The sequence below is a fragment of the Staurois parvus genome, unplaced genomic scaffold (assembly GCF_062004578.1).
Source record: "Staurois parvus isolate SC_StPar_1 unplaced genomic scaffold, SC_StPar_1.0 ptg000682l, whole genome shotgun sequence".
Lineage (NCBI taxonomy): Eukaryota > Metazoa > Chordata > Amphibia > Anura > Ranidae > Staurois > Staurois parvus.
The window spans coordinates 1261710-1271400 of NW_028318478.1; the positions used below are offsets into that span (position 1 = coordinate 1261710).

At 43.0% G+C, this 9691-nt stretch overlaps 1 protein-coding gene across 3 annotated transcripts in view; it reads left to right on the forward strand.

The window, feature by feature from the left end:
- Positions 1-970: 970 nt before the first annotated feature.
- The window catches only part of PPCDC (phosphopantothenoylcysteine decarboxylase), a 418450-nt gene continuing 409729 nt past the window's right edge, over positions 971-9691 (forward strand). The window contains exons 1-2 of one of the 3 annotated variants that reach the window (XM_089652388.1): positions 971-1055; positions 9264-9430. The gene's annotated coding sequence lies outside the window, so the exon portion shown is untranslated. Of the gene's footprint in view, positions 1056-8146; positions 8216-9251; positions 9431-9691 lie in introns of those variants that run through there. The other 2 variants (XM_089652389.1, XM_089652390.1) reach the window with 2 other exon arrangements.

Consider the following 9691-nt stretch of genomic DNA (forward strand, 5'->3'; position numbering starts at 1 on the left):
ATATTCAGTTTTAGTCAGAGCTGCAGTTTGTTTTTATCTACAGACACCCCTTATCTGCACAGGCAGTGTTTTGGTAAAGGCGGACTATACTTTCTAGTGTACCCCGTGTGAGGACCATGTTTTGGCCTCATGGGAGGCACAGGTGTTCCATTCTTCTGTATGCAGGCAGTCTCATTCATGTCATCGGGGATACAGCTGCTGCTCCCAATCTGACATCCATGTGGGCCCCTGGACACAGTGTGAGTTCGGGGCCACGCACCTGCACCCACATGGATGTCAGAGTGGAAGCAGCAGCTGTATCCGTACTCCGGCTGCATCCCTATAGACAAGACTGGAACACCTGTGCATCCCATGTAAGCAGAACATGTCCCCCCCACAGGTGTGAGCTCCTGTGAACGAGCACTTGTAAACATGCATTGCATGAATGAAAACCATGGACACGGTTCTTTCATATGTGTGCTAGCTCGGTGTATTAGGACACCGGACCCCTTTGCAGCTGAGTCTGAACCCCCCATATACAAGTCACTACGCAGACTCTGATCTCTGCTCACAGACTGAGGAGAGACCGCAAGGCCGGTCACGTGTGCTTTAAGAGGTGGGCGGGGACATGTATTCATGAGCAGGAAGAGATCGGCGATTGCTTAGTGGGCGGGGAGTAGGTATGTAAACAGTGCAGAGGATTGTGGGTAGTCTTGGTGTACTGTAGCACAGTGCAATCCTCTCCAGGATGTTCATATTGTTCTCTATGGGAGGACTGTGTGTGTGGGAGGTGCGGATTACAGTCCGTGTACACAAAGCTGAGCGGAACACATCTACTAGAGGCATAGCCTCCCCTCCTATGTATTGCCCGGCACTACAAATCCCAGCATCCTTTGCGGAATAAATCCACTACAGGGAGAGAAGGATGCTGGGATACGAGTCTCTGCCAGTCCATTGGCTGCACGGTGAGTGCATACAGACTTCTGGGAGTTGTAGTCTCGGGCTAGTGTCCATGCCGGCTGTGTTTCTATGTACAGGTCAGAATGGAGCCATAGAGAGGAGGGCGGCTGATGATGGTAATGTGATGATCGATGGATGTGATCTTATTTCTTTCCTCCTGATTGGGCTGTAGAAGAGGAAGAACACTGATCGTATCATTACACTTGTCTTCAGTGAGGCAGAGAAATGGTAAAGGGGAACTAAAGACAACACTTTGTAGGAAAACTGCTATAGGGCGGACAGCAAGTGGTTACATTTAGATTTAGAGTGATGTGGGGTTAGACCACCTGTCAGGTTGTTCTTGCTGATTGTGTCCAGAACAGGATGTGAGGGAAAATCTTCCAGTGAGGACACTTGTTCCCATAGCAACTGTCTCTAACGCACAAGTCCTCACCTGCTTGAGCTATCCCACTAGGAAGCTGCCAAAGCAGACAGCCAATCATAGGCATCAGAGACCCCCTCATTCCTTGGATACAAGTCAGTGTGGGGCGGGGCATGCCTCCATTGCCTGTGATTGGCTGTTCACTTTGCAACTTTCCAGCAGGATAGCTCAGGTAGGTGTGGACTGGTGTCTGGACTCATCCCTTCTGTCTAAGTGCCCGGTCATACCGGTGCGACTTGTGAGCTGAAATCCCAACTAGTGAATGTCCCTGTCTTAATATGTGCGTTTTGCTGCAGCGCGATTTTTAAAGTATTTCCTGCATTACTTTTTCTGCAGTTTTGTTGTGATTTCACATACATAGAATACAATGGAAATCGCACCGCAAATAGCAAGAAATCGTTGGAAATCTTAAGAAGTTGCAATACAGTCTTCAGAAATCGCACCTGAAATCGCATGATTTTAAGTCGCAGCGGTGTGACCGGTGACTAAGGGCCTTGTTCCCCTGACAGCCGGTGCTTTCCTCCTCTGCCAGACATCCTGGATTGTGAGCAGACCCTCGCCCCCCTCCTATACAATGCAGGACTGTTAGGTCTGCTTAGTGTGTTATGACATCAGAAAGCTGCGACCGGCCGGGTAGCCAGGTAAAGCACTTCAGAGGATCAGTCCAACAAAGAGGAGGAATCTTGTGGGAGTGAGGAATAAAGTAATAATTTGTATTTAGCCCATGAAATGTGGGGGAGGGAATCAAGCAGCATGGGTACATTTAAAAGCAGCCCAGAGTCTGGCTTTAACGCTGACCAACTTTTAAACAGTTCTTTATTGGAGAAACTTAGGCTGGCCATACACTATACAATTTTCTTACAATTTCTGCCCAATTTCCTTTATATTTACCTTCAACTATGTGGTGCAAAGACCTGCCTATTTGGATACAATTGGAAGTGTTTAGGTTTGACCTCATATTATATGTTTTTTTTGTAACTCTAAAGTAAAATTCTCAAGAAAATTGTATAATGTATGGGCAGCCTAAATCTTGCAAAGTGTACAGTAAAGTACAGCAAAACAATATGGGACTTATTAACCGCTTCCGTGCCGCGCTATAACAGAAATACTGCTACAGGGCGGTACGGCTGCTCAGAATCACGTATATATATGTGATTTTGCATTTCCGTGTTGGGGGCATGCTGCTGTTGGCAGCCTTGGCTGTTAATCACCGGATTGTAGCCGGTGATTCCCTCCCAGCACCCGGCGATCGCCGTTTATCACTGATGGGGGAGAGGCCTGTATGTAAACAATACAGATCTCTCCCCTGTCAGCTCCTGCACACTGCTTTGTATGGCTTTGCACAGTAGAGCCATACAAAGCAGTGTGTTTACAGTGTAAAGCACAGCACACAGTAAAACAGCACACAGTCAATCCTTTAATCGGCCCAGATGTTAACCCCTTCCTGCCCAGTGTCATTAGTACAGAGTTAGTGTTTTTTATTAGCACTGATCACTGTATTGGTTTCACTGGGGATGTCAGTGACAGTTAGTCCCCCCCCCCCCTCCCCCAGTGGCAGAATGCTCGCCACAGTCCCACTATAAGTCGCTGATCGCCACCATTACCAGTAAAACAAATTCCAGTATATATACCACCATTTGTAAACGCTATACGTTCACATAAACCAATTAATTTACACGTATTGGGATTTTTTTTTAGAAAAGACATGTAGCAGAATTCATTTTGGCCTAAATTTATGACGAAATTTGATTTTTTAAAAAAATTTTTGTGGACATGTTTAATAGCTAAAAGTCAAAAGTAGTTTTTTTTTTGTCGGTCTTTTTTTGTTTATAGCAAAAAAAAATTAAATCGCAGAGGTGATCAAATACCACAGATAGAAAGCTCTATTTGTGGGCAAAAAAGAGACGTAAATTTAATTTGGGTGCAGCCTCGTAGGGTCGCGCAATTGTCAGTTAAAGTCACGCAGCGCCGTATCACAAAAAATGGCCTGTTCAGGATAGGGGGGTAAATCCTCTGGAGGACAAGTGGTTAATGACAAGCATGATATGAGTATCTGAAAACAGCCAGTAAACATGACAAGGAGCTGAGAGCTCCATCTGCTGGCTGGACAGGAGCATAAAATATACTCATATGCAGTATTCATAGCTCACAAATGACCAGGCAATAAAAAAGTTTTTTTAGTAATTATGGTTAGGACTAAAAGAAAAAGTAAGAATATGTCTTAACCACTATGCATTCTCTTTAAGTTGTCGGGGGACATTATCCTAAGTGGACACAGGCTCTTTTATATATCACCCCTCTGGGATGAAATTAAAGCTGAGTTCCACTCACACTGTCAAAAAATAAAAGTCAGTAGCTACAAAAACTGTGACTTTTAAAAAACAGCCACTCACCTGTCCCACGACCCCGCGGTGTCCTCCCCGCAGCCCGTTTCACCAGCCATGTGGTGATCCAGGCGCCGGCATCTTCAATGTGGGCACAGGGCTGTGACAGCTTGCAGCCCACTGTCAAAAAATGTAACTGTTTTTGACATACAGTCACCAGTCAGTGTCCCTGATCACTGCCACACCAGTCATATGGTGATGCTGTACTGCACTGGTGAGAGCATATAAAAAAAACAGATTTTATTCAATTTCTTCATTTTCAAAAAAATTGTAACTGAACATTACAAAAAAACTCACCATGCCTCTTATTAACTGCCTCAGACTGACTACTTTGCAAAAAAAAGGGGTGATTTGGGGGGCAATTTATTCTGGCATTCTAGGGCCTCAAGAAATGAGATAGGCTGTCAGTAGAATAGAGTTTAGCAGTTTTCAGATATACTGTGTATATATATACCATAGTTTGTAGACACTAATACTTTTACACAAAGCTATTAATGTACATTATTGGAATTTTTTTTACCAAAGACACATAGCAGAATACATTTTGGCATAAATTTATGCCAAAATTTGATTTTATTGGGTATGTTTTATAACAGAAAGTAGAAAACGGTTTTTATTTTTTTTTGTTAAAAATGTTTGATATTTTTGTTGTTTATAGCGAAAAAACTAAAAAAACCAGCGATAATCAAATACCACTAATATAAATCTCTATTTGTGTGGAAATAATGATACAAATTTAATTTGTGTACAATATTGCAGGACCATGCAATTGCCACTTAAAGTAGCACAGTGCTGAATAGCAAAAAATGTCCTAGTCATGAAGGGGTTAAAATCTTCCAGAGCTCAAGTGGTTAAAAGTCCTGCGTCTTCTTCTTTTTGTAATATTCTCTATATACTGGTAAATCACTTTGGGATGTGGTGTCGGTGACTTACTTATCAATTTTACAGTTCTATATAGAAACATTTGCAGTCCACCATGACACCTTCTCCAAAGGAACATCTAAAAGAAATATATAAAACCTTCTTTGTAGGTATGCTTTGTGAATGGGAACACACACAAACATAACGAATTTGACTGCAAAAGTGGAAATACACTTTAAAATAAAGGCCCCAGATTGTACAGAAAATATTTTGTTTTCCAGAGGCTTTATTAATAAAAAGACACAAGCAAATATATGTACCGTATTTTCCGGCGTATAAGATGACTTTTTAACCCTTGAAAATCTTCTCAAAAGTCGGGGGTCGTCTTATACGCCGGTATACGGCATACTGACACTTGGTGTCAGGGCGGCACTTCCAACGGAAGGGACAGTAAGTACAGGGGTGGGTAGGGGCTGCTGTTTCTTACCTGGCTCCGGTCCCAGTCCCACGACGATCCAGTCTAGGAAGCGCGGCTGCTCCTTCATTCAGTTCGGCCACCGGATGTTCGTGCGGCCGCTCGTGTCCACCTCCTAACCGGTGATTGGCCGCCAGAACTGTAGCTCAGGAATGGCACACAGGCGGCCAATCACCAGCGAGGAGGCGGAGCCGAGCAGCCCCGCAAAAATCGAGTGAGGGAGCGGCCATTAAGTGTGCCGTGCAGAGGTGCTGCTGCAACCACGTATGCTGGCTGCAGCAGCACCATACTGGAACAGGGGTCAGCAAGTGTAATTGGTGTCAGTGAGAGGAATAGTGCCCATCATTGGTGTCACTGATATTAATGATGGGGCATTATTCCTCCCACTGACACCAATGATGGGGCACTATTCCATCCCCCACTGACCCGAACGATGGGGCACTATTCCTCCCCCCCCACAGACACCAACGATGGGGCACTATTCCCCCCCCCCCCACTGACACCAATGATGGGGCACTATTCCCCCCCCCCCCATTGACACCAATGATGGGGCACCATTCCCCCCCCCCTACTGACACCAACGATGGGGCACTATTCCACCCCCCCACTGACACCAATGATGGAACACTATTCCTTCCCCCACTGACACCAATGATGGGGTACTATTCCTCCCACTGACACCAATGTTGGGACACTATTCCTCCCACTGACACCAATGACGGGGAACTATTCCTCCCACTGACAACAATGACGGGGTACTATTCCCCCCACTGACACCAATGATGGGGCACTATTTCTCCCACTGACACTAATGATGGGACACTATTCCTCACACACTGACACTAATGATGGGGCACCATCATTGGTATCAGTGGGAGGAATAGTGCCCCATCATTGGTGTCAGTGGGAGGAATAGTGCCCCATCATTGGTGTCAGTGGGAGGAATAGTGCCCCATCATTGGTGTCAGTGGGAGGAATAGCACCCCATCATTGGAATACCATACTGAAATACCATACCATATTGAAATCAAATCTGATGTTTTTTTAATTTTTATTTTTTACATTTTTTTTGGTGTGCGTTGGAAGAGGGGTAGTCTTATACGGCGAGTATAGCCCAAACCCTATACGCCCAGTCGTCTTATTCGCCAAAAAATACGGTATTTATGTGCAAGAAAAGCACATCTGTTGGGGCAACATAAGACAACTGTGCTTAAAACAAGTGGCTGATTAGAATTACTATGTATCAGGTGTACAACTAGTTATTATTATTATTATACAGGATTTATATAGCGCCAATAGTTTGCGCAGTGCTTTACAAAATGAAGGTAGACATTACAGTTGCAATACAATTTGGTACAAGAGGAAACAGAGGGCCTGTTCGTTAGAGCTTACAATCTAAGTTGAAGCAAACCTAATATGAAGCCAGCAAAGTATAAGAAAAGTTTCAAAAGATGAATGCAGCTCAAAAGAATGAATCGGTAGATGCACCAAAAGTGTCAGCAAGCCAATATTCTCAGTCTCAGCAGCCTAATTACAGCATGCTTTCCAGGCAGCTAACTGAACAAAAAACAATGCAGGGAGACTGATTTACCATTCAGTTTATTTGGGGCATTTATTTGAGTATTTCTTTCTTTGCTATCCCGTACAGGAGTCTTTCTAGTGGCCATCAGTTCGGCTACAGCAGTCTGAGTTATCAGCATTGTCCTTTAGAAGTTCCATTTGATTTTTCACAAGGACAAGGTTGTTTAGCGATGGGACCTCCTTTTCTCCAAGGTGGTCTCTAATTTTCACCTTTATGATGGTACTGTGCTATCTTTGTTGTGTTTCAGTGTGCTCTGGTTCACCCCAAGGAGATCTGTCTCCATTATATGGGATATAGTGAGGGTTGTCGGGGTTTATCTCTCAGCCACTGCTTCTTTTAGGCAGACAGATTCCCTGATAGTTTTTCCAAAAGGCCACAAGTTCTCCAGCTGACATTTCCACAATTTTTAAGTGAATTTGACAAGTCGTTTTGCAGGAGAAAACTCCGTAAAAGCATCTCTGAGAATTTCAGTCTAATTCCAGAAGCCCATCCACTCGCCGCGCTTTGGCGTGGTCTTAGTAACCAAACAGTATCTACTAAAAGCCCTAACTATGTGCGGCAAGAAAAAAAGAAGCAGTTACTAAATAAGACTTGTAGTTTAGCTTACTAATACCTATTGAAAGGTAAATTCAAAAATTGAAATCATACACAAAAACACTCTCTTCTCCCTTTACCAAACTGAAAATGAAACCGTTGCAATAAAAACATACATTCACACTTGTCTGGACATCATCTTGCCACAATCCCAGTAATTAACCCCCAGTAATAGCATGGCTACCTATAATGCATTCTAACAAACAATTCCTAAGTGTACTAGTAGGGGGCAGTGGACATTGCACATATTACTCTACATCAGATAGACCTCCCTAAGTTTATACCCTCATGTACATCTCCACTTGTGCACTACTATGGACATCCTCATAAAGCTTTTCGTCAACAAAATTGTTTCCAATGTTTTCTTGAAGATTAGTCATATCTGAGGACATAAACAAGAATAGGCAGTTCTTTTATGAAAAAGAATGTCTATAAGAGTTGCTATGCCATGCTATTACTGGGGAACAATTACTGGGATTGTGGTGAGATGATGTCCGAACAAGTGTGAATGCATGGCTTTATTGCAATGTTGTCATTTTTAATTTGGTGAAAGGCGAAGAGAGTATTTTTGTGTATGATTTTAATATACCTTTCAATAAGTATTTGTAAGCTAAACCGCGTGAGTCTTATTAAAGTGGAACTTTAGTCAGAAAATGATGTCCTGCTAGATCACTTCAGGATGGCCCCTTATGTAGGTATAGCTATGTAAAACATGAAAAATAAGTGCCTGTGCTGTTTAAAATCAGTAACACTGTCTCACCCTACTCTGCACATGCTCAGTTGCTGTTCATTTTTAGACACTGATGAATTTGTAGAGGCCAATCTGCTGACAGCAAAACGGAATTAAACTCTCCTGTCCTTTACAGCCAAGGAAGCTGCTTCTGTTTGATCTGCAACTGCCATGGAGCTGCGCATGTGATCAGTTATGACACCAGCCATTTGATGGTTTGACAGTTTGGGTAAGGACACAAGCAAATGTGACAGTTGGCAATCATGGCATTCCAAGAATGTAGGTGTTTTTTGAAGCTGTTGATTCAATGGGTTTAGTTCTGCTTTATGACTTACTGCTGTTCAGGTGCTCTGGGCTTCAGCAAAATGGCAGCCTCCAGCAAGAAGAAATGGGAACAATGTTGGAGGCAATTTACAGCACACAATTATTTTGGTAGCATAATTATTAATGTGGAACTTCTGCTCATTGCTAAAGAACATTATTTTTTATCAAATTGTTATGGGTAAGGTTCTGCTTTAAGTAAACGTTTCCTTTTTTTCCTAGCCTCACATAGCTAGGGCTTTGCATACAGGTAGTTTTTACAAGCGTGTGAGTTGCATGAGTCCCTTTCCCATTAAAGCCCATTCCACTAGAATGGTGATTACTTCTTGGGCTTTTCTTTATCAGGCTTTTGTGGCTTAGATCTGTAAGGCGGTGACTTGCTTCTGTTCACACATTCTCTTAAAGTGTATGTTACCCTTAAAATGAGTGCAGCAGATATGTGTTTATAAGGTATATTTCTGTCACAAGTAGCAGCCTCTTGTGTTTTGGATTGTGCCTTTTGGATACAAATACCAGGTTATCCCGGCAGTCCCTATTCTGTAATCTTAAATTTCTTCTTCTAAGGTGACAACACTGCTCCTCCATAGATACAGTACAGTGAGAGAACATTGTCACTCTAGGACAGAAAGTGGGTTACTGGCAGGATCACCGGGTGAAAATAAAGGAAAAAAAATCCTGACAAAATATGCAAGTACTACATCTAAGGGCTGGTAGGCTGCAATATATTAGATTTTTAGTTTGGGGTTCAGATACATTTTAATTGTAGCAGAGAAAGGGTGTTATCCATTTGTCTTTGCTGTGTGGCAGGGTAAGGTATGTCTCAGTACTGGATAGAAAGAAATCCAAATAATCTGTTCAGTAAAACAGTTACACAGTATGCATTTTGATGTCTGTATTTATTTTAGTGCTTTGTTTGGAGCTCAGCTTTAAGATTTTGCTATATATTCTGTTTGCAGACGTGTGGTCCGTTCATGGGTTACAACAAAGCCACTGCTGTTCTGCCCAGCTATGACTACAGCCATGTGGAATCATCCAATCACAGCACAACAAATGAAAAGTCTTCTTAGTTTTGGCTACACAGACATCCCATGTATTGAGAAGACCTTGGTGTGTGGAGACAGAGGTCAGTGACTGAAAGTTCAACAAACCTTGTTTTGTTCTGTTTACTGCTATTAAGGGTTGCCAGTGTCACTTTGGTATTGCTGCATGAAAGCATCCCTAAGCCTGGGTTCACACATATGCGGTGCGGTATATATCGCATGTGATTTGCACAGAAACCGCCCCACATTCCTATGCAAATCGCATGCGAATTCTGTGCGATGCGATTTGAGCCATACATTTTGTATGGCTCAAATCGCATCGCACAGAACATTTTGTATGGCTC